Genomic DNA, 23,845 nt, shown 5'->3' on the forward strand with positions numbered 1-23,845 from the left:
CGGCTCTAGGTACTAGGACACTTGTCGCAGGGCGGTGGAGCGTGTAGGACCACGGTACGGGACCAGGCTGAGCGGCTACACGGGCTCCGGACCACCTCAGGAGACTAATGTCTGTTCTCTAGTTCCGGTCCCGAGGTTGTCGGACCCGCAGGACTTATAGCTCCAAATACTAGGTACCCGTCACGGAGTGGTGGAGTGTGCAGGCTTTCGGGTACGGAACCAGGCTAAGCGACCACATAGGCTCCGGACCACCCCATGGAACGGGGTCCCATTCTCTAGAGCCGGCCCCCAGGCTGTCGGACCTCCCAACTTTCGTATCGGGGGCCCTAAACTGCAAGCATGGCTGCTCAATTCGGATGTCGTCATGTCAGAACAGATTGAAGTCGTATGGGTAGGTTAGATAAAAAGTATTATCTGAAAAACTGCAAGGTAAGACCATGGAGCAGTGAGATGGATCTATCATAGAGGCACAACTGAGGGGGTAGTTTTTCTTTATAATTCGTCATGCATGTGTGCAAACCAATAGGCCGGGTTTATGGCGACAGACCCCACCGGGTTGTCGTGCACGTATGTGTTACCTAGTTACAAAAGGGAAACAGATTCAACCCCTCAGACTTGCTCTATGGATAGAACTTACAGAGATGTTTTGGCACTGGGGTAAGGTATTCCTTCAGTCGTAGCTAGATGGTTGCCCCTGGTCGGTGTATTCCCGTTACCTTGGAGGGTCCTTCCCAGCTGGGGGAGAGTTGCGGAGCCCTTCTTAGTTTGGTACTCGCCGTAGGGCTAGGTCCCGACCGTGGGTCCCCATCTGCATTTGACACGAGAGCCCCCGTCTTTGGCTGTGGGCATTCCGCGTGTACCTGTCGGCAACCTGGACCCGTGGGGAATCCAAAAGGGTTTCCGGAGGAAGGCATGCTTCAGCTCCGTAGACCAGGGAACACGGGGTTCCTCTAGGGTCCGTCTAGTTGTCTTCACCAGAGTAAGAGCCTCCAGCGAAGACATCTTTCAAGTTCCCCTCGGGCGACTGATACCCGAGGTCCCGCTCAGCCGCGGCCACCTCGCCATTGTCCACCTTTTCTTTGCTAGGTCGACGGCGAGGTGGGGAGCCGTCTTTGGAAGACTGCTCGCGCCACTCACAGACGTGTTTTGCGAGGTCAATGATCTCGCGACACTCCGCAGCACTGTGGCGACCGTTGGGGTGCACAGGGCATGAGCTGATGTTACCCTTATGCGGCCGTGGGCGCTTGTAGCGATCGCCCTGGCCTCCGGCCGTGGCTGCAACCACCAGAGCGGTGGACCGTGGCCTCTGGTAGTCGTGGTCCTTCTTTTTATTCTTTCCGTCCCGGGGGACGGCACCTGAGACACCCGACTGGGCAGCTCTGGCTTGTGGGGCCGAGTGCCATGCACGGACTTCGGCGGCTCTGGCGCATTTATCGGCCAAAGCAAAGAGTGCTGGGACAGTTTCCACATCATGTGTGGCCAACTTCTCCAGCATTTTTTCATCACATACTCCCTGTCGGAAGGCCGTGATGATGGAAGCATCAGAAATACGAGGTATGGTGTTGGGGACTTGTTCTCAAAGGCTATGAATTAAGAACAAGGCAACATAGAATGTTAAATGTTAAAGCCCTTTGTCCGCTGAAGCATTATTTCCCCAAGGATTTAATGAGCTTCGGACGAAGGTTATGAATAATATATCACGAAGGTCACACCTTCATGATCAAATATAAAACAACGTGAAATGAAATACAAGATATAAAATGTTATAAAATATCAAGAATAAATAACATTATTCACTCATTTTATAATGTGAACTAAAATATTAAAACATAATATTTAAGTACGTTTATACCTTCGCCTTGGCAGGAAACAATAATTCCAAAGTAATGCGTCAACAATTACAAGATTGCGTGAACAGTAAAGGAATATTGTTCACTATTTATAGGCACAAGACACAGCCTGTAAGAAATTACAATCATACCCCTTACAAAAGATTACAATTATGACTCAGACCCTTATGGACTAAAAAGTCATTCCATCTTTAAGTCGGTTCGATCCTTCGTCTTCGGATGTGTTGCAATATCGAAGCTTCATGAGCGGTAGCTTCGGTACCATGTATAAACAGATTTACCGAAGGTGTTTCTTCCCGCAGGACCTTCGGCGACGAAGCATGGTCCCAACAGTAGCCCCTTCGCGGCGCTAGATCGTTTTTCGTAACGAGCTTGATCCGTGAAAAAGTCTCTTAGGCTTCGGGAAGCCGAAGGTCCAAAAAACACCTTCCCTGAGCTCGTTGTCGGGAAACGATACAATTTTCGAGCGCGGAGCGGTCCCACCATGCAGGTTCTCCTTCTCGGGTTTTGTGGCCCACCGTTCAGTGGGTGCGAGCGACTATTTGTCCGGTGTAAAAAACTTGACGATTCACCTTCTTACCTGCAGCACTATATAAACAGACGGGTAGGTGTGAAGTTACCACAACATTCATTGCTATTGCACTGTTTTGTTGCCAAAAATTTAACCATAGCCGAAGCTTGACTTTTGTACTCAAACGAAGCACCACTTTGGATTCTGCTTCGTCAGAAGAAGGGCTTCGGAAAAAAGGTTATTAATTTCCAAAAAACTTCAAGAAATTCATAATCAAATGGCCAGAGTGCGCTCCACTGCCAGGGTTGAGCGTGATGGAGATGAGACCGAAGCCACTGAAATTGTTCCGATTTCCGAAGCAATGAGGCGTTCTGGGTTGGTTTCATCAGAGGACACACCTGCTGCCGAAGCAACTCAAGCTGATGTTGAAGAAGTTGGTTCCGAAGATTATTATAGCTGCGGGATGCCAAGTAAACCTAGTCATCTGGACTTTGGAAAGTCCACCATCTCTGAAGCTGATCTTCCTAAAATGATGAAGCTGGGCTATTTTAGTGAAGCCAAGAAGGAATTAATTCGTTTTGGTGGAGAAGAAACTATCCCAAAGCCAGGAAAGGATGAGGTAGTAGTCTTCAAAAGTTTTCTTAAAGCTGGTTTAAGATTCCCCCTAAACAAGATGATTGCTGTTGTACTGAAGAAGTTTGGGATTTACCTTCATCAGCTGACCCCTAATGCTATCGTTAGGTTAAGTGTTTATATTTGGGCCCTTCGTAGCCAGGGAGTGAAACCGTTCGGTGAGGGTTTCTGCCGAGTTCATGAATTACACTACCAGACTAAAGCCAGAGGAGATGGTCTGCACGAGAATTTTGGCTGCTACAACTTTGCTTACCGCAAGACTACGAAGTTTCCAGTGATAAGCTACCGAAGCAAATGGCCAGCCGGATGGAAGTCTGAATGGTTTTATGTTAAAGTTGATGAAGATGAAGATAAATTGGTGCAGAGTCTGCTAGAACTGACCTTCGGAGAGACGAGGCCCCGATGCAACATGATAATGGGGAGCCCGAGTCAGATTGCTTTGGCTGAATTTCGAGTGATTTCAGATCATATTGGCACTAGAGACTTAGTGCAGGAATTTTTGGCTTTTAGAGTGTTCCCAACGCTGAGGGAGTGGGAGATGCCGAAGCTAGAGGGAGAAAAGAAGAAGGGAGAACTTGTTCGATTGCCTTATCACTACAAGTTTAAAAAACATTTTAAAGCACCCTGCCAAGAGTGGTTGGACACAATTGAGGTTATGTGCAACGAGATCCTCGACAACTACTCTAAGAAAGAAGATCAGTTAATGACTGCGGCCTTCGGCACTCGTCCGAAACGAAGATTGAATCGGGTGTTGGATGCCTTGAATTTTGATTACCCTGACTATGAGCAACTGGGCGGAGATGCCGAAGGCCAGAAAAGAAAAAGGATTGCCAGCGTCCTTGACAAAGAGGGTACCAAATTGGCTAAAAAGGATAAAGAAATTTCTTAGAAAAGAAAACCGAGCCCTGAGCCGAAGATAGCTGCTCCAAAGAAAAGAAAAGCTGCATCCCCGAAACCAAAGACGTCGGGCCAAGAGGAAGAAGCTCCTGCTACACCTTCTGTTGCCGAAGTGGAAGAGATTCTAAAGGTAATGACTGAAGCTTTGCCTATCAAGCTAAGTCCGCTGGCGCCAGAACAGACGAAGTTTTTTCAGAAGGAAAAGGAACATTCGGCAACAGAAAGTCCTGCTAAGCCGAAAAAACGGAGAATTATCCAAGTGGCCGATGTCATTCATCAAACACCGCCACCGACATCGGCGTCGAAAATACCATTTATTGAAAGTGCTGGCACTGCCGAAACCGTAGCCACCGGAGCAGCCACCGAAGTCGAAGCCACCGGAGCCGAAACCGAGACCGCCGAAGATCCTAATCTAGAAACCACACTTGGTGATATTGATAACATACTTCTAAAAATGTCTGAGGAATAAGCTGCTGCGGCCGTGGTGGACACGACAATTGAGAAAGGAAAAGAGCAAATTGAAGATACTTTGGAAGAGAAAAACTTCAATTTTCAAGATATACTGGGACAAGAGTTATCAGAAACTGAAAAAGAAGAGCTAAAGAAATATGTTGTATCCTGTGGGTACAAACCAGGGGCTCTGCTGTTTGGCGGAGTCAATGAAGGGAAACTAAGATGCCTTCGGAATCGAACCGAGGCCAAGGTTGTTAGGACTTTTTCAAAGAACGTTGGCCTGCCGAAGATTGAAGCGGACCTCTGCAGGTATCAGTGACATCATATCGCCGGTAGCTTGTTCTACGCTAATTTCAAGGTAAAAACTCTCAACTTTTTATTGTTTTTTGAATTAAGATGTTTTCTGACGAAGGTTGTTTTGGCAGAGTATATTACTAAGTAAAGTGCTGAGGATGCAACAAGATCTTGAAGACGAGAAAAACGAAGCTACCATCAAAGATCTAGAAAACAAAGTAGAAAGTTACGAAGCTGCTTTGAAGAAAAAGGACTTCGTCATTCAAGACCTTGAAAATAAAGTTAAAGATCACGAAGCTGTCTTGGAGAAGAAAGACTTCGTCATTCACTCTATGGAAGGTTCACTGGCTGAAGCTCAAGTCGAAATTGACAAATTAAACAGCGAATTACTCATAAAATCAGAAAAAACTGAGCAAGAAAAGAAGAATCTCGAAACAAGTCTCAAGACCGAAATTGAGAAGAATTCAAATTTGCAGAAATCATTGAAGGAGCTTCAGGAAAAATGCTTAGATTTCGGCAACTGATGTGTGCAGCGGCTGAAGGATGTGTTTTACTTAATTGGAGTCAGCTCTGATAAGCTTACACCTTAAGCTGAAAACCTGCCAAGCACCTTTGAATACATTGAGGGCGAAGTTGATGCACTTGACGAAGTTATCGCTGGGCATGCCGATTTCTGCGCCCTGTTAGCTTCTCGAGGCACGGCTACTGCTTTCCTGAAGGCTGGCTGCACGCACGGGAAAATTGTTAATAGGCCAAACTTCAGTTTGTCGCCAGCAGATTTGATTGACATCCCCAGCCTAGCTCGAAGCATAGGAAACAGGTTTATGACCCAGATTTGGATAAACAGCGGGCGAAAAATGGCTGGTGACGAAGCTCGGAGCCACCTTAAGCCAGTAAGAAACTTATACTTGTTACTTTTACCTTCTCCTTGAACTCTGCGCTTTTCTCATTCTGTTTTAATATGTACATGATGATGAAGCTAAAGAATGACGAGCTGAAGCCTTAACAGATGTTCCAAAAGACTTTGCTGCGTAAGATTCTAGAGAAAATTTTGTAATATGATTGTAAAAAAAAACTTATGTAAATTTGTGCGTACCTTGTAATATATCTTTTCTCCTTTGTCCGTGTACGATCTGCTTTGCTGTGGACGAAATTTTTCTTTTTGAGCCGAAGGCGAAAAACACCTTCCCTTCTTTTCGAACACAACGAAGCATGAAAATTTCTTCTTTCTATTTTTCTCCGAAACTTTATCCTCATAACCGAAGCATCTGCCCTTTTTTGTATGATATGTTGATGATGATCCTATGTATGTCTAAATGAATGTTTATGAATGCAAATGTCATGATGTAATGTATCGTGCAAATGAATGTCCGAATATATATATATATATTCGAAGCTATAATCATAGCCTTCACTCCCTTAGGAATGACTCAAATTGTTTTGCCGCTTATTTTTCGGCCTCACCGTTTACTTTTCGGTGTATCAGCGCTGACTTTTCGCTGTAAGCCTCCCATAGGAGCTTCTTCGCCTTTTACTTCGGCGGAATCAGCGTTTATTTTTCGCTGTAAGCTCTGCATTCCCTTAGGAACGACTTTTGAGCTTCTCCTTGTTTTCTTTTCTTTTTCCTTTGCACTCGATGGTGCGTTCCCAGCTTTTACATTTACATCTTTGGGAGATATTGCTCTTATAAAGTTGAAATAAGAAAAAGAAAAATTACATGTTGTGGCCCCATTAAAAACCTTTCTCCCCCTTTGGAAAGGAAAATGGTGCCACAAGAAAGAATAGAAAAAATTACATCAAACTAAACATAATATCGCCGAAGCTCATCTGCATTCCATGATCTAGGAATGTCGTTGCCGTCCATATCCTTCAATCTGTAGGAACCGGGTCTTGACGAAGATACTATCAGAAAAGGTCCTTCCCACTTCAGCTGTAGCTTGCCTACTGTCTCTGGGTTGGCTACTCTTCGAAGCACCAAATGTCCTGGCTCAATATTCTTTAGCTGAACCTTTCTATCACGCCATTTTATTGTTTCAGCTTGGTATTTATTGATGTTTTCCACAGCTTGAAGTCTGATCCCTTCTATAGCATCTTTTTCCACAGAGTAATCAGCTTCAGTTTCGTCTTCTGCCGAAGCTACTATTCTTATTGATCCCGCTTTTGCTTCTTCCAGAGTTATTGCTTCGTCACCAAACAGCAATTTGAATGATGTAAAACTTGTTGATCTTGATATTGTTGTGTTGTGGCTCCACACTACTTTGATTAATTCATCTGGCCACTTTCCCCTGGGCTGATTGAAGATTAACTTCATTATTCCTGTCATTATGATGCCATTAGCCCTTTCAACAAGTCCATTTGACTCCGGATGCCGAACTGATGAAAAATGGATCTTCGTGCCAATTTGTTCACAAAATTCTCTGAAAGCTTCGGAGTCAAACTGCGTTCCATTGTCCACAGTGATGGCCTTCGGCACTCCGAAGCGACAGACAATATTTTGCCAGAAAAACTTTTGAATAGTAACCGGAGTTATTGTGGTTAAAGGCTTTGCCTCAATCCATTTAGAAAAATATTCCACTGCCACTACAACATATCTTAAGTTCCCTTGTGCTGGTGGTAGCAGACCTAACAAATCAAGACCCCACCTTTGCAATGGCCAAGTGGGTTGTATTAGCTGGGTTAGAGACGAAGGTTGTTTTTTATCTCTTGTACATCTCTGACAGCCTTCGCACTTTTGGACTAATTCCGCTGCATCCGAAGCTGCCTTTGGCCAATAAAATCCTTGACGAAAAACTTTTCCTAGCAAAGGCCTAGATCCAATGTGAGATCCACACAGGCCTGTGTGTATTTCCTTCATCAATTCTATACCTTCGGCTTTGGATAAACATTTGAGTAGTGGAGAACAGACCCCATGCTTGTACAGCTCCTCTTCTATTATAACATATGGTCGAGCTCTTGCCTCTATTCTCTTGTTATAAGCTTCGTCATCTAAAAGAAAGTTACCCTGAAGGAAAGAGATGATCTCAGTTCTCCAGTCTTCACTATAAACAGGAGATATATTGAGGACTGCTCTTTCAAGAAGTTCAACCGAAGGTGCTTTTATTGTTTCGAAAAATACTTCCGAAGGTAAGGGCAGCCCCTGTGCTGCTGACTTGGCTAGCAAATCAGCATGTTCATTTTTTCCTCGAGGAATATTTTTGACAGAAAACCCTTCAAAGGAAGCTTCAATCCTTCGGACTGTGTCTAAATATTTCTCAAGCTTCAGGTCTCTTGCTTTACAACTCTTGTCAATATGACCAGAAATAGCCTGGGAATCAGTTTTAAGAACCGCCCTTCTAATTCCCATTGCCTTTAACTTCCAAAGACCCAAAAGCAAAGCTTCGTACTCAGCAATGTTATTTGTGCAACTGAAATCAAGTCTTGCTGCGTAGCAAGTTTTAACTTTGGAGGGTGCGACCAACACAGTGGCTGCTCCTGCCCCGAAGGTTCCCCAAGAACCGTCGCAGAATACTGTCCAAACTTCGGCATCTTTACTCGCTTCTTCTTCCTGAGCCCCTGGCGTCCAGCCAGCAATGAAGTCTGCTAACGCTTGGGACTGAATCGAAGATCTATGCACATAATCAATGCAGAACTCATTGAGTTCCGCAGCCCATTTTCCAACCCTTCCAGTAGCTTCTCTATTTCTCATAATATCTTTCAATGGTTGTGAAGAAGGGACAATTATATTGTATGCTTGAAAATAGTGCCAAAGCTTCCTGGAAGCCATCAAAACAGCATACAACACCTTCTCCAATTCTGTATAATTTTTCTTTGATAAACTAAGAACTTCGGATACAAAGTATATTGGGGCTTGCTTTTTGACTTGCCCTTCAAGCTTCTCTTGGACAAGTGCCGCACTTACCGCTGAGTGCGAAGCTGCCACATATAACAACAGAGGAGCCCCTGGCGTTGGTGGAGTTAACGTCATTAGGTCTATCAAATATTGCTTCAGCTCTTCGAAGGCTCTCTGCTGAACTGGTCCCCATTGAAAAACTTCGGCTGACTTCAGCACTTCGAAGAATGGTAAATTTCTCTCTACTGATCTAGATATGAATCTGTTGAGAGATGCCAGTCTTCCTGTCAATCGTTGAGCCCCCTTCTTTGTGCTTGGTGGTTCCATTCGAAGGATAGCTTCGATTTTATTTGGATTAGCCTCAATCCCTTTTGTTGAAACTAGACAGCCAAGGAATTTCCCCTTCTTTACTTTGAAAACACACTTTTCTGGATTCAGTTTTAGACGAGCCTGTCTAAAATTAGCGAAAGTCTCCTGCAGATCAGCAATGTGATTTTCTTGCTTCGTGCTTTTTACAATGATATCATCAACATAAGTTAGCACATTTTCTGCCTATCTGAGAATGAAGAACCTTTGCTGTCATTCTGCTGAAGCTTCCTCCAGCATTCTTGAGCCCCTCAGGCATCCGAAGGTAACAATATGTTCCGCTAGGGGTTATGAAGCTGGTTTTTGGCTCATCCTCCTTCTTCATCCAAATTTGATGATAGCCTGAATAACAATCCAACAGACTCATAAGTTCTGATGAAGCTGTTGCATCAACTAGGGAATATATCCTTGGCAATGGAAACTCATCCTTCAGACAAGCCTTGTTGAGATCAGTAAAATCAATACACATCCTCCATTTGCCATTGGCCTTTTTACCATAACAGCGTTAGCCAGCCATTCTGGATACTTCACTTCTCTAATGACTCCAGCACTGAGGAGTCTTTTTACTTCATTTCGAGCACCTTCGGCCTTGTCATCAGACATCTTCCGAAGCCTCTGCTTTCTGGGTCTGAAGGATGGATCAACATTGAGCGAGTGTTCAATAACATCCCTGTTGACGCCACAGAGATCGTTAGCCGACCATGCAAAGACATCTTTGTTGTTGAAGAGAAACCTTATCAGGGTTTTCTCTTGTTCCTCAGACAATTGAGATCCCAGCAGCACCTTCTGCTCTGCGATATCTTCGCATAAAAGCATGGGTTTCGGCTGATCGGCCGAAGCAGCCTTCTCCCTTCTGTACTTGTACTGCTCACAAGCTTCGGCTTCATCTATATTGTGGATTGCCTTTGAATCAGTTCAATTCCCCTCAACCTTTCTGGCAGCTTCCTGACTCCCATGAATAGCAATAGGTCCCTGATCCGAAGGTATCTTCATGCAAAGATATGCTGGATGAAGAATTGCTTCGAAAGCATTGAGTGTTTCGCGACCAATGATAGCATTGTAAGGATACTCCATGTCGACAATGTCAAACACAACTTGCTCAGTCCTTGTATTGTTGACGAATCCGAAGGTCACTGGCATGGTAATCTTACCAAGCGCTACAATCTGTCTTCCTCCGAAGCCACAAAGAGGGTGCGTAGCATCATGAATCTTGTCTTCGGGCTCTTGCATTTGTCTGAAGGCCTTAGCAAATATAATATCCGCTGCACTGCCTGTATCAACCAAAACATTGTGGACCAGAAATCCTTTGATCACACAAGAGATAACCATAGCATCATTATGTGGGTAATCCTTGAGCTGAAGATCCTCTTGAGTAGGGTTGGGCATTCGGTTTTTTTTGAAATTTCGGTTCGGTTTTTCGGTTTTAAAAAACTTCGGTCCTCTAGACATTAGAAACCAATCGGTTTTCTAGAAAATGAAAACCGAGAACTTCGGTTTCGGTTTTTTACTTCGGTTTTTCGGTAAAAACCGAATACCAAACTTATACTCGAAACAACACATACAACAAGTTTATATGATAGATTACACATAATTTTAAAAAGTAAAAATTATATAGGTACAAATATTTAGAGATACATCATACATCACATATAAATAAGTGAATAACAATTTAATTGCTTCACACATTTAGTTCACATAATCGAAAAATCAAATTTTACAATTGATAAAGTTTGGTATTCGATTTTTTGGCATTTCGGTTCGGTATACGGTGAAAACCGATTACGATACCGAAAACCGAACTTCTCAGATACAAAAACCGAAACCGAACCGAACTACCAAAAAAACCGAAATTTCGGTTCGGTTCGGTACGATTCGGTTCGGTTTTCGGTTTATGGTAAAAAAGTGCCCACCCCTACTCTTGAGAGAAGGTAATTGGGATGTGAGACCATCTTGACTTGATGAAGGGTCCTTGTACCCCTACATGTTGTACTCGTCTCTGTGCCTCCTACTTCTGTTTCTTGTTAGCCGGCTTTGAGCATGAACCGCATGTTATCGGGAGGATCAGCTTTGGAGCCGAAGCAGCTCTAGCTTGGTTCTTGAACGAAGCCATCAGCTCAAAAAGTGGAAGTGAGTTCACCGGAGGTGGGCGCCAATGTTGGGGACTTGTTCTCAAAGGCTATGAATTAAGAACAAGGCAACATAGAATGTTAAATGTTAAAGCCCTTCGTCCACTGAAGCATTATTTTCCCAAGGATTTAATGAGCTTCGGACGAAGGTTATGAATAATATATCACGAAGGTCGCACCTTCGTGATCAAAGATAAAACAATGTGAAATGAAATACAAGATATAAAACGTTATAAAATATCAAGAATAAATAACATTATTCACTCATTTTATAATGTGAACTAAAATATTAAAACATAATATTTAAGTACGTTTATACCTTCGCCTTGGCAGGAAACAATAATTCGAGAGTAATGCGTCAACAATTACAAGATTGCGTGAACAGTAAAGGAATACTGTTAACTATTTATAGGCACAGGACGCAGCCTGTAAGAAATTACAATCATACCCCTTACAAAAGATTACAATTATGACTCAGACCCTTATGGACTAAAAAGTCATTCCATCTTTAAGTCGGTTCGATCCTTCGTCTTCGGATGTGTTGTAATATCGAAGCTTCATGAGTGGTAGCTTCGGTACCACGTATAAACAGATTTGCCGAAGGTGTTTCTTCCCGCAGGACCTTCGGCGGCGAAGCATGGTCCCAACATATGGTACCTCGCACCTTGGTGAAGCGGGAGATAAAATTCTGGAGAGTCTCCCCGGGTTCCTGCCTCACGGCATGGAGGTGGGCCTCCACACCGTGCTGCTGGTAAGCGCTGGCGAAGTTCGCAACGAACCACGTGCAGAGCTCCTCCCAGGAGTAGACTGATCCTGGGGTGAGATTCATGAGCCAGGTTCGGGTTGGTCCAGACAAGGCTACATGAAAATATGTTGCCATCACAGCGGTGTTTCCACCCGCTACCGTGATGGCGGTGACGTACACCTACAGGAATTCCGACGAGTTCGATGTTCTGTCGTATTTTTCTGGCAGGTGCGACCGGAACTTGGGTGGCCAAGACGCCGCTCGAAGATGATCTGCAAGGGCGGCGCAGCCCACACCGGCCAAGGGTACACCCGTTTGGGATCGGGTGCTCGTTGGTGTCTGTGGTGCAACCGCAACGAAGTCTTGATCGAGGCTGCGACCATCTATGTTCTGGCAGCGCTCGCGCGTCCTTTCCAAAGAGACTCGGGCATCCTCTCCCGCACGCCTGCGGTTGAGTTCTGCCCGAAGGTCGTTGGTCTGTGCGCCCCTTACTGAAGGCAAACACATAGACGCTGATGCCTCGTGTTCGCGCCGGGATGACCGTGTCCTCGACCTGGTCGAGGTAGAATGTGCCATGCCGAGCAGTTGGTCGACGTCGTCCCGCCACTGCTTCATGGCCCCCGGTGAGGCCGTGGAGCATGGAGGGTGTCGCAACAACTCCCTAGCTGCTGATAATGCCCCCGGAGAAGCCCTTGATGGAGTTCGGGACGTTTGCGCAGCCGTGTGCTGCCGTGCGGCATGCACTGCAGCAGTGCCCGGCACTAGACGGTTGGGAACCTGCGGTGTGGAGGAAGCAGCTTCTCCCTCCACCGTGAAATCTATCGAAGTCTCGGTGCGGTGCTCAATGATTTGCACCATCATACTTGGGCAAGGAAACAAGCAAAAATCTAATGCCTAGCCCCTACCTGGCGCGCCAAATGTCGGAGAGCAAATCTCCGGCCAGGTGGCGGAGTGCACCCGCCCTAAATCCTAAGATGAGGAGGGGCTTAGGCGTTTCGCTTGTTAGTTGGGGAAAAAGGAAGAACACAAGAACACACAAGGATTTAGAGTGGTTCGGGCCGCCGGAGCGTAACACCCTACTCCACTGTGTGATGTATTGCTGGTGAACTCGTATGAGTTTGTGAGTCTATCAGCTTGTGTGAGCCTGCGTTGTAACGTCGCATGTCTCCCCTTTTATAGCTGAAGGGGGCATGCACAAAGGTACTGGGCCCCGACATGTGGGCCCAGGGACATAATGAATATAGCACTTGGAGCCACAAATGTTTGCTGCTGGGTCAATCTTCTTGTGTCCTGACGCCTGAGATCTGCGTATCCTCGGCATGCAAGGGAAGCTTCTTGTAGAAGGGATGGTGAGTACAGTGTGCCGCTCGGCACGGGTGCACTGTTCACCAACAGACTGGTCAGGCGCGCCGTCTGTTGGATGACTCTGACGCCGTCTGCTAGCGGATTGGACAGAGTGCATTAAATGCTGAGAGGGCACATCGCCCGTCAACGTGGTGGCAGACAACGCGTCCTCTCCGCAATAAACGCAGAGGCTGCACGACTGTGTGGGTCTTACGTCAGGCTCGGCTCGTTGGTTTATATCACGGGTCGTAAGCCACGCGGCAGCAGTGGGTCTCCGCCTGGGCGGGAAGCGTAGGGCAAGGCTTGGACACGTGCCGGCACCGGACCCCTTCTCATGCCGGGGTCCTCCTCGTCCCGGGACCTTGCCCAGGCCCGGACCATATTCGGAGGGACCTGACATGCCCTCTTGGAAGCTCCGAACCCGTACGTACAGGGGTCCAGTGTACCTCTGCGGAGGTCCGGACCCATCGATGCACCGTGGGAAGTATTATCTTTCTTTGCCACGTGGTGCCCCTAGACCTGCCCATGTTGTGGGGTCGGATGCCGCTCTCTGCATGGCCTGGAGGTGCCGTACGGGTGCAGCGCCTTCATGCCGTAGAAGAGGGTACCCCTGATTCAGGGTACCGACAATTTTGATAATAGATCAAAATCTATGACACTGTATAAAAAAATCCTAACCAGTAAAAGGCGCCGAAACAAAAATAGATTGACGTGAATTAGTTGGAATATAAGTAAATTTAGCAAGTTGATTTCAGGAGCAGTTGGAGAGGAAATTTTATAAAAGCTCTCTAAATTTTTTTGTTTTTAGAATTCTTTTGAAAATTACTGGAGTTGCTCTAAGTTAACAGCCTTCTCTGTCCTTCAACTTAACATTTAAGCTTTTTGTTGCGTGTTATTATATTTGCTCTTATTATGTCGGTAATCTATTCACCCATACGACAAACGTATGCCCTCGGATTTTCACTAGTCACTACTTCGCCTCTGCTGTTTTTATAAATTCATGAGACGACAAAGAAAAAATGCGAACGTGAACGAATACCACGAAAAAGTAAATATATGCTCTGGGGCGATCGATTGATCAGGAAAAAATTTGGAACAAATGTTTGCGTTCTTCTTTTTCTCTAAAAGGACGTGAAGATGCAGCGTTGATTGATGCTGTTGGCTCCGCACAATTTTATAAACTTTACAGGCGTTCAGATTCCGTGCGTGCGTGCGTGCGTGTACGTACTACTTTTTTTTCATCTTTGGAAAAGCTTGAGTTGTTGGCATCAGTGGATCCACACAATCCTCTTGACGAGACAGATCGGCCTACGGACTTTTTATCCTTGTCGTTTCTTTGCTGTCGTTTAATTTCAACCGGCCAAATTCATTAACCTATATAAATTTATATAGCAGAAGATTTAGTCCTCTTAAATCCGCTCAATCCACCTATAATCGAATAAGCTCTAACGGTAACAGACATTGCTACCAACTACCGTTGGTTCAAAAGAAGTATTTTCTATATTAAAAAAAAAGTGAATGATCGTCTTGCTCAGATGGTTTGGCAGCATTCCTTAGTTTTTAAGTCTGATTTTCTGTACCGTAAATTTCATGCCGGAGTTAAAAAAACCTCTTCGTTTGTCAAACTTCAAATCACAGTTTAAGGGTCTGATTTTGGTTATAGTCAATGGCTATGATACCTTTGTGTATGGATAAAGTAAAGGTTTATAAATTTTCTCAACCTCTATAAAGGTTCATTTTTAATGTAATATTCAGGATTGTCTTATTTAAAGAAGGAAAGTAGAAGGAATGGCACTGCGTACTCTTCCTGCTAATCAGTGGTAGATTCAGAATTTTACTATATAGTATACCACCTAAAATTTATACATGCATTCGGTTAAACTAGTTATAGTTCAGTGGCCGTTTTAAATTTTAAACATAATTTGATATACATGCACTAAACTACACGGTAATTCTTGAAGTTGAAGACTAATTAAAAAATGAAAATATTAAATCTTGAATTTATAAAATTTAATTTAAAATAGTTACAAATTCTGATATAAAACAGATGAAAATGCATACTGATATAGACAAAAAAAGGTATTAATGTGACTTTTTACTTGAGACCTTTTAAGACTGGCTCCAACCGGACAACTAAGGGCTTGTCCGGTTACACCAATCCAGAAGGTTTTGACTAGGAATCCTCTTATGGATTGGTGTAACCGAACATGACCTAAAGGGGCAGCCAAAGGTAAAATAGATGGCTTATAGGCAGTGGCGGAGTTAGACCACCTTAGCCCAAAACACATTAAACTATATATATTATGTAAAAAATATTAGGCATAAAAATATTGCTCTTAAGCAATAGCTTTATTTTATTTACTTGACGTGACCACCACGACAACACAAACACATCACAACAACATGTGAAATTGGGCTCCTACGCCTGCAGCCACACCAGATGACTATCTAGTTCTAGAACAAGCATGCACGATAGTGCTCCAAGCAGATCTAGCATGACTACGACATGCACGTGTTCTAGACTCAGTACGACATGTTGCATGGTTGCACCTGCATCAAGTCGTTTAGGTAGGAGAAGGTCGTGCTAACCGTGCAGTTACCATAAATCCAATCAACAACATCTGATCGTTCAACTCTCATACAATTATATGGTACGTGCAGAGTACATACGACCATACTGTATTTGCTATTTTTTTACTTTTAAGATTTCAGATGACTTTTATACCTTTTATTTCTAATATGTTAGATGATCATACGACCTTTTTATTTGACCATATTATATTTGATAATTTTTTTATTATACACCTATTTATCAATTGTTGCACTTATATTGTGGAAAATTAAGGCCTTGTTCGGTTAGCTCTCAATCCATGTGGATTGAGTGAGATTGGTTGGGTTTAAATCCAAAGCAAGTCAAAGTTCTTCTAAATTTTTTCCAATCTCATTCAATCCTTGTATAATGGGAATAACCGAAGAAGGTCTAAATTAGACCATCCATCACTAAAATCCTAGCTATGCCACTACGTATATGTGCTGCAAGGAGCAATCATTTTGGAAGAAAAATGAGAGACGAAGGCTTAAATGGGTGGAAGCAAGGAGGCAGCCATTTTCTTACGTGTCTCAGTGACATGGCAATCCTACCATCCACCAACCCAATACTATAAGTTAAAATGGCTTCTATGGATTAATGGATACACTAACAATTTGGATAGCTAGCTAAACCCCAAAAGACCAATGGATGGCCAAAATGGCTTCTTCCTATTGGAGTTAGCCTGATAGTCGGGGGTGGATAACGAGTCGGCTCGGCTCGTCCGAGTTCGAGCTGGCTCGTTAAGCTAACGAGCCAGCTCGACTCGGCTCGTTTACGAGCTCGAGCTGACTCGTTTAGCTCGTGAGCCAGAGCAGAAAAAAATAAAATGTACATAATAATTATTTTTTAGTTAATTTAAAACTAATTTAACAATAGAAAATAGCAATTATACTCATAGTTTCACAAACCACGTCAATATAACACCAAATTAGCACAATTTATCACTCATTAATTCACAATTCACATACATGTTCATCAGTTTAACCCATAATTATATTTGCATAGACCAAATTAACACATAAACATAGTTCATTAACCATTAGTTTAATTCATATGCCATAGACACCACACACACACACACACACATATATATATATATATATATATATATATATATATATATATATATATATATATATAACATGTTCATCAATTATTCTGTAAATGATATGCATATAGCTTCGTTTTGTTGGAATATGATAGCTCGTTTAGCTCGCGAGCTGGCTCGTTAACGAACCGAGCTAGGATGTCAGCTCAGCTCATGAAAAAATTTAAACGAGCCGATCCGAGTCGAGCCGAGTTGACCATGAACCGAGCGAGTCAGCGAGCCACGAGCATTTCGTCCAGCCCACTCACAACCAATTTCTTGATTATATTATCTTTGTTCACATAAAAACACAATATCAAACAATTAGATAAATTATACGTGTATAGATTGAGTCCTCGGCCCTCGCGTCTGTTTACAGGAACAATCACATGACATGTTCTTTTTAGCAATCTCGATCGATTTTAATGCTGGGTAAATATGTGGTAAATACGTGATCTCACCGCACAAAAGATTAGAAATACCTTGTGAATTCTAGCAATTCAAGTAGATACGATTTTTATTATATAAAGAGAAGGAGAGAGATGGAATGCCCGGTGAACCAATTGATCACCTCCAAGTCTTGTTGTTTGGTCGGTAAGACACCATGCGTGTGTGCGTAGGGTCTTCCCTGGTCTCTCAACTCTCGAGACCTCATGACTAGGGATGGCAACGGGTACATACCCGTCGGGTAGTACCATTCCATACCCGTACCCATCAAAAAAAATTCTACCCGTCGGGTTACCCATATATACTCGCGGGTATAAAATCTTACCCATACCCGTACCCGCGCGGGTATTTTTACCCGTCGGGTAACCCATACCCGCTAGGAAAGAATTAAATTCCAATATACCAATCACTCAAAATATTAAATAAACATATAAAAACAACTTCAATTTTACATATAACAAATCATATGATTACATAACTTGGTATCTAGACAAATGATAACTAGAGAAGGGTTTTATTCTAGCTAAGTTGGACTCTATTAGATGTTTATAGTGCTATTGATGCGGGTATATTTTACCCACGGGTAGACGGGTATGGGTAGTACCAACCCATACCCGTACCCGTCTACCCAACGGGTAGAGGTTTTTACCCATTAACATACCCGCGGGTAGAGAAATCATCCCGTACCCGCCTTCATATCGGGTAAAACCCGTCGGGTATTCGGGTTTCGGGTACCCATTGCCATCTCTACTCATGACCTACCATGAAGTCGGTGCACGTTTCGCCCTTCAGCAGTTAGGCTTCCAGCAGCGGCATCTCGCGAGTCGTGTCCATCAAACAATCGTAGCGATCAAACATTGGAGTGTGGATTCCTGTGATCTCATCATCCGTCTTTGTTAGATGCTGCTAAGTGCTAATTAGCTATTGAGCTCAAAACAGTAAAAAAAAATCATGTTTGCCGTTGACATTCCGCCAGCTTACTAGGCCATTTAGTTATTAAGGCAATGTACGTAAAAGAAGAATCTATCTAAGGTGCAGCATCGGGTGCAGCGAATGATAGAAAATCAGATATTAGAAGGCTATATACAATGTGTGATGCATATATGATTGTAAACACAATATTTTGATTTATATAAATGTATGATAGATTTTAATTTCATGTTTCTCTCTCTCCTTCTCTCTCTATATATATAACCTAAGGTGAAGCATCACCCGACACGATTGTCCGACCGCGTGCAGCTACGGGGTGTGTTGCCTAGCTGGTGCGGCCGTATCGCCTCAACCTGGGTCGGTGTCACCATTTCGATACGGATCCAACAAAGCGAGGGGCATGGTTTCTTTTTTCCAGCCGAGGGTTTAGCCGCTTTCCATTTTTCGAAATCCATTCCTATTTTCGCACCATTGTCCAACGCCGCCCCGAATTGCCCCTAGGGTTTTCACATTTTTCGACTGCACCTATCCGGGAATTAAAGGAGATTAGTTGTTGCTATGGACTTGTCATCGCGGGTCGCTACAGGTAGGGTTTCCCACTTTCTCTCCATTGTCATCGTTTTGATTTTTAACGCAGTTTCTCCAGATTTTTTGTTTTTGTATACGGGGTTTGGGGTGCAAGTTATTACTGGATTATGCATATTGTATATTTCTAGTTGAAAACTTTTATCTGCAGGTTTTTTATTTGTTTTCAGAAAACAATTTGTTGTGGTGAGGTAACGATACTATAATTTTTGTTTATTCGCAATATAATTTTGTCAGCAAACGGTTTTTGTAGGCATATTATCATGTACATAGTATATTTTTTTAAAGTAATGTAATATACGTGTATTCTCAGTTATTACCAATCAGAAATACATGTAAAAAAACAGTAATAACCTCGAACAAACATCAAACATATACTATAGTTTTTTTTTTACTTTTTTTAAATTACTTTCATGTGTAGTCAGTAATAACATCGAACGATAGTAATATGTGTATATAATAGTAATATGTGCATATAGATTTTTTTGTTATCTGAATTTGTTTTAAGAATATAGTCAGTAACAACATCGAATAATCAGTAATAAAATCGAACAATCAGCAACTAGATAATATATTTTTCTTTAAATATTTTTGAATTCAGTTACATTTGGAGACAGTAATAACTCCGAACATTCAGTAACAAACGTTGAACAACGGTAATATGATTTATTTTGTTCGACTGGATTTGTTGAGTGTAGTCAGTAACAACGTCGAACAATCAGCAAATGGATAAGTCCAGGGTACAACACATTAAATGTGTGATGGTTGATAGTACAAATCTAGCTAAGTGTCCAGACACATGAATTAGAATAGAGGACACTCAAGACCACTATGTAGTGTGTGCATCGATCTTGTAGCCACACGTGGCCAGACAGAGTATACCCACTCCTGTTGTGTCTAGGTGGCACCCGTGTGGCTATCTGTAGTCACATGGCGATAGGCAGTCTAGTCTGACTAAGGGTCTGGACCCCCACAACAGAGTCATGAACCCCGCAAGGGCCCACCAGATCCCCGACGTAGAGTAAAAGCACTCTCTTGACTACACCCCTGGGTCCGAACCCCTATGGGACAGTTTTGGACCTCTATGTATTCCACCCGAACCTCCAACCAGGGGTGTTCTGGTGGTGCAGCATGTCCAGACCATTACAAATGAGACTCAGGCCTCTATAAGTGCCTTTCGGACCCCGGTCTGGAGAGGTTTGGGGGTGCCACGTCTGCATGCATTCCCGGCCCCTGCTCTCCGCTCATGCAAAGATCTAGTGACAACACGTGGCCTGTGGAGCATGGCGAAAGCACCAGGCATCGCCCGACGCGTGCGTCTGGTGTGGGGGCCGCCCACATTAAATGTGGGTAGGATGCATGCCTATCCACAACAATGACCGACATGTGCAGTCTGCAAGGCCTGGGTCGTGCTAGTAACCCGCACGTTATCGAGGTGAAGACCATTGACTATCCGTGTCGTGCATGAGCGACTCTCATCATGACTTCTATTATTTCCTCTACAAAGAAAGGCGATGGATACAATGGAGGGGACAAGATGACACCATCCATCTACTCCCCTACACAAGTCGACGAGCCAGTCTACATCGTAGCCAACACCAGAGCCTTCGCCCACACAACAATAGGACAAGACGGAGGCGAGTCTAGCTAGAGGACCGGCACAATGACGAAGAGAAGATATTTGTCTACCACAGGAGAAGACCTTGGTCCACCAGCTCTATCCGTTGCTCCACACTCCATATTAGTGTATTCCTGGGCCCACTTGTCGGGATCGAGCTCCCTTGTAGGTGCTCCCCTTAGGCTATAAAACGGAGGGCACATGCATTGCAAGGGGAGACAAACTTGACCCCCATGGACTCTCCCAAGCTCGAGGATAAGCTCACTTGAACTCCCTCGGAGACATCTCCATATAGTCCTAAGCTTCCTCAAGCTCTCAATAATACAACTCACAATGGAGTAGGGTATTATGGTCTGACAGCCCAAACCACTCTAAATCCTTGTGTGTTCTTGTGTTCACCTACCTCATCAAGCAAACCCTAGGTTGCCCCATGTTCTTAGGATTAGGCGGGTGCATTACGCCACCCAACTGCAGTTTACTCTCCAACATTTGGCGTGCTATGTAGGGGGGAAGGTCAACATTATGGTTTCCTCTACCTCCCTATGGATTTCATGAAGGAGGGCAACGAGGGCTACCCATTCGTCAACATGACATCGCTGGAGGTGGCTTGCCAGTTACATGGGTGCCATGGGGGCCTACCACGCGCGCCGGTAGGCTTTCAGGGGAGCGCCAAGACCTGTGCGATCCTCTGCGTCGGACACTAGCCAGGCTCCATGGCGTTTAGGGTTGTCGTCGTCGGCCACCGACCAAGCTTCACCATCTACTCTCATGGACACAACACACACTGCTCCCTAACCATGGAGTCTAACGCTCAACGTCGCTCGAGCGGTTAGGTCAACCTTGTACGTTCTACATGTAATGTAGCATGAGAAAGAACTCCTCCTTTGTAATAGGATAACATTTATCTGTGGTCCAGCCCGATGAGGTCTGTCCTCATAAACCTGGTCCAGCTTGGTGAGGCCTGCTCTCATAAACCCGGTCTCTAGTGTTCAATCCTTATGTATCGATTCATTTTCCTATTTATACATATCATTCCCTCTACCCCATTCACGTGCTCACTTCTATTGTTATCATGAAATCCGAGTTATGTAACTAGTTTGTCGCTTAGTTTGGGACCCCTTGATGCTGAACAGGGATCAAACTGCTAGGGACTGGGTCGAGGGGATAGGTCCACGTTCTTAGGGGTGGTCTGTAGCTAGGTAGCCACATAGCCTAGTTCCTTATTGTAAGCTTACACCTTCCACAACTATAGAACAACCGACCTAATACCTTGAACTAGGTCTCTAGAGGTCCGGATCTCATCCAAATTTAAGTGATGGTTTCTAAAATTCTGATCGACAAGGTTCAGTAAAAAAGTTTTTATCTGACTTTTGTTAATATAACATAGAGATAGCCTAACGACAATAAAAAGTTTTTTTTATCGTTGATATGACGTAGACTCATGACAACTCGTGTCTATCGATAATAAATATTGTGTTTAGTTTCACTTTACTAAAGTAAAGTTGAGCCCTGTAATATCGAATGTTTCAATAATAAAAATAGGTAATAAATATAATTTAATTATAAAATTAATTACAAAGACTAAAAGACGAGAAAAACTTATTAAATCTAATTAAACTTATATTTAATATTTATATCTGATATTTAAATATTTAATGTGACACAAACTAAATTTTATGTGGGAATCAAACATCCCCATAAATTCGATTTCAATACATATTTTGAAGCAGAATTAATGAGTCTTGATAGTCTGATTCCTATATGCGGTAATATTTTGCTGCAACGCGTATACACATTTATTTATTACCTAAACAACACAGTAAAGGAAAGCTAACGGTGAAATAATTAAATATAGTAGGAGTAGAAATGGAATTGATCACCTTCCGAACAGGCGGCCCTCTCCACCCCACCCTCCCCCCGGCTTCTATAAAAGTAGCCCTTCGTCTCCGTCCCTTCAACCCATGAACAGCAAAGCAAGGGCCGAATAGTATATTAGTATAGGCCAGTTCCCTCACTCCCCAGATTCCCCTTTTCATAGCACCTCTATACCTCTTCTTCTCGTCGTCACTCTATCCCGCATCTGCTGTTCTTTATTTCTATACATACATATATACTATCATCGGTTATTTGCTTCTCTATTCTGTCCGAGTACTTTACGGTGTTCCGCACATAGATCTCGTGGCCGGCTGTTTTGCGCTTTCGCTTGCGTTTCTTGGCCCTGCTGGTGTTGACCGGTCCGAACGGGGGCAGATCGATGCTTTGGGTTTGAAGCGGAGCTCCTATCATTCCAATGAAGGGTCGTTCCGAAGGGCTGGTTCCGCTGCTCGTTCATGGTTCCCACTATCCTATCTCATCATGTGTATATATGTAATCCATGGGGGAGGGTTTCTCTCGTCTTTGAGATAGGCTTGTGGTTTGCATGACCGAGGAGCTGCACCGCCCCCTTGCTGGCCGCTCTTTGGATTGAAGGGAGCTCTGCATCCTGATCCACCCCTCCATTTTTTTTTGCTTGTTGCGTCCTTCCTGGGACCTGAGATCCGAGGCTCGTGGTGGCTCACTGTAGCCTCGCTACACTGTTTTCTTCTCCTCTCCTGTGCTATTTGCTGTTTCTCCTAAGATTCTTTAGGCCGTGCTTATCCGTGCTGGAGTTTAACGAAGCAGCACGTTGCTGCTGCTGGTGCTGCCCTCATGCCCTGGTGGTCGACTGGTATCGGTACCCGTACTTGCGTCGCTTTATTATACCCTATCTTCGCCGGTGAGGTTTCCGGCCGTTCGGTACAGGTAGTCTATGTCAAACACTCGTTTTATTTCTTGTCATACTATATTCTTCTGCTTCCTGTTCGTACCGGCGGCGTGTGCCTTTGCGGTGGCGCTCCTGGATCTGGGTGCAGCGAGCGCCCGTCAGCTTCTCCCTCCCCATGCCACCTCGTCAACGCCCCCCGGCACCTGGCAGATTCGCCGTCATGCTGGCTCAGCGCTCGACCCCTCGCGCTCGGCGGCGTCGCCTGCAGGCCAGGTCCGGTTTCATCGCATGTCGCCGCCCGCTGGTGCTTCCGTGTCATGGGAGGGAGCTTCGTTTATCTTTCTGACCGACATGTAATGTGCAGTGCTAGGACTGCTGCTGCAACGCTTCGCGATGCAAGGACGTCGTTCCAGCAGGACGATTCTGTTTGGACTCCGGAACTGCGGTTTGGAGTTCTGAAGGCGAATAGGCGATAATAATGCGGTGTAAATTGTGATGAAAGCTGAGATTCTTTGTATGAAATACGGAATGTATCGCTTGGACACTGTATCGCGAATTGGTGGATGAGCATGTTGTATTCCGTTGCCCTTTTGGTTCGAAACAATGCCCACGTACATCGCATGCGTATGGTCAGATGTTAGGATCGGCATCTGGTTGTCAGAATCTGATCGTTAATAGCTTCGTTTTTAGTTCATTTTTTGTCAAAAATCTCTCAAATGTTCGATGTTGTCGCGCCGGTAGTCATCCTTTTATCTTCCTGTGTACCAGGACACGTCCTTAGTGCTGATTGAGTGACT

General features: G+C 44.2%; 1 long non-coding RNA gene and 1 other non-coding gene across 3 annotated transcripts; both read left to right on the forward strand.

The window, feature by feature from the left end:
• The first annotated feature begins 22,273 nt into the window (after window positions 1–22,273).
• Window positions 22,274–23,618, forward strand: LOC100192882 (MIR159aHG). 2 transcript variants are annotated; one of them, NR_160036.1, is made up of 2 exons: window positions 22,274–23,321; window positions 23,413–23,618. It is a non-coding gene; the product is annotated as an MIR159aHG (long non-coding RNA). The 2 variants fall into 2 exon arrangements; NR_160035.2 differs by having other exon boundaries at window positions 22,274–23,618.
• On the forward strand, window positions 22,557–22,802 carry MIR159a (microRNA MIR159a). The gene has a single exon (NR_121068.1). It is a non-coding gene; the product is annotated as a microRNA MIR159a (primary transcript).
• Window positions 23,619–23,845: the final 227 nt, after the last annotated feature.

This window comes from Zea mays, chromosome 8, assembly GCF_902167145.1.
Source record: "Zea mays cultivar B73 chromosome 8, Zm-B73-REFERENCE-NAM-5.0, whole genome shotgun sequence".
NCBI classification, from domain to species: domain Eukaryota; kingdom Viridiplantae; phylum Streptophyta; class Magnoliopsida; order Poales; family Poaceae; genus Zea; species Zea mays.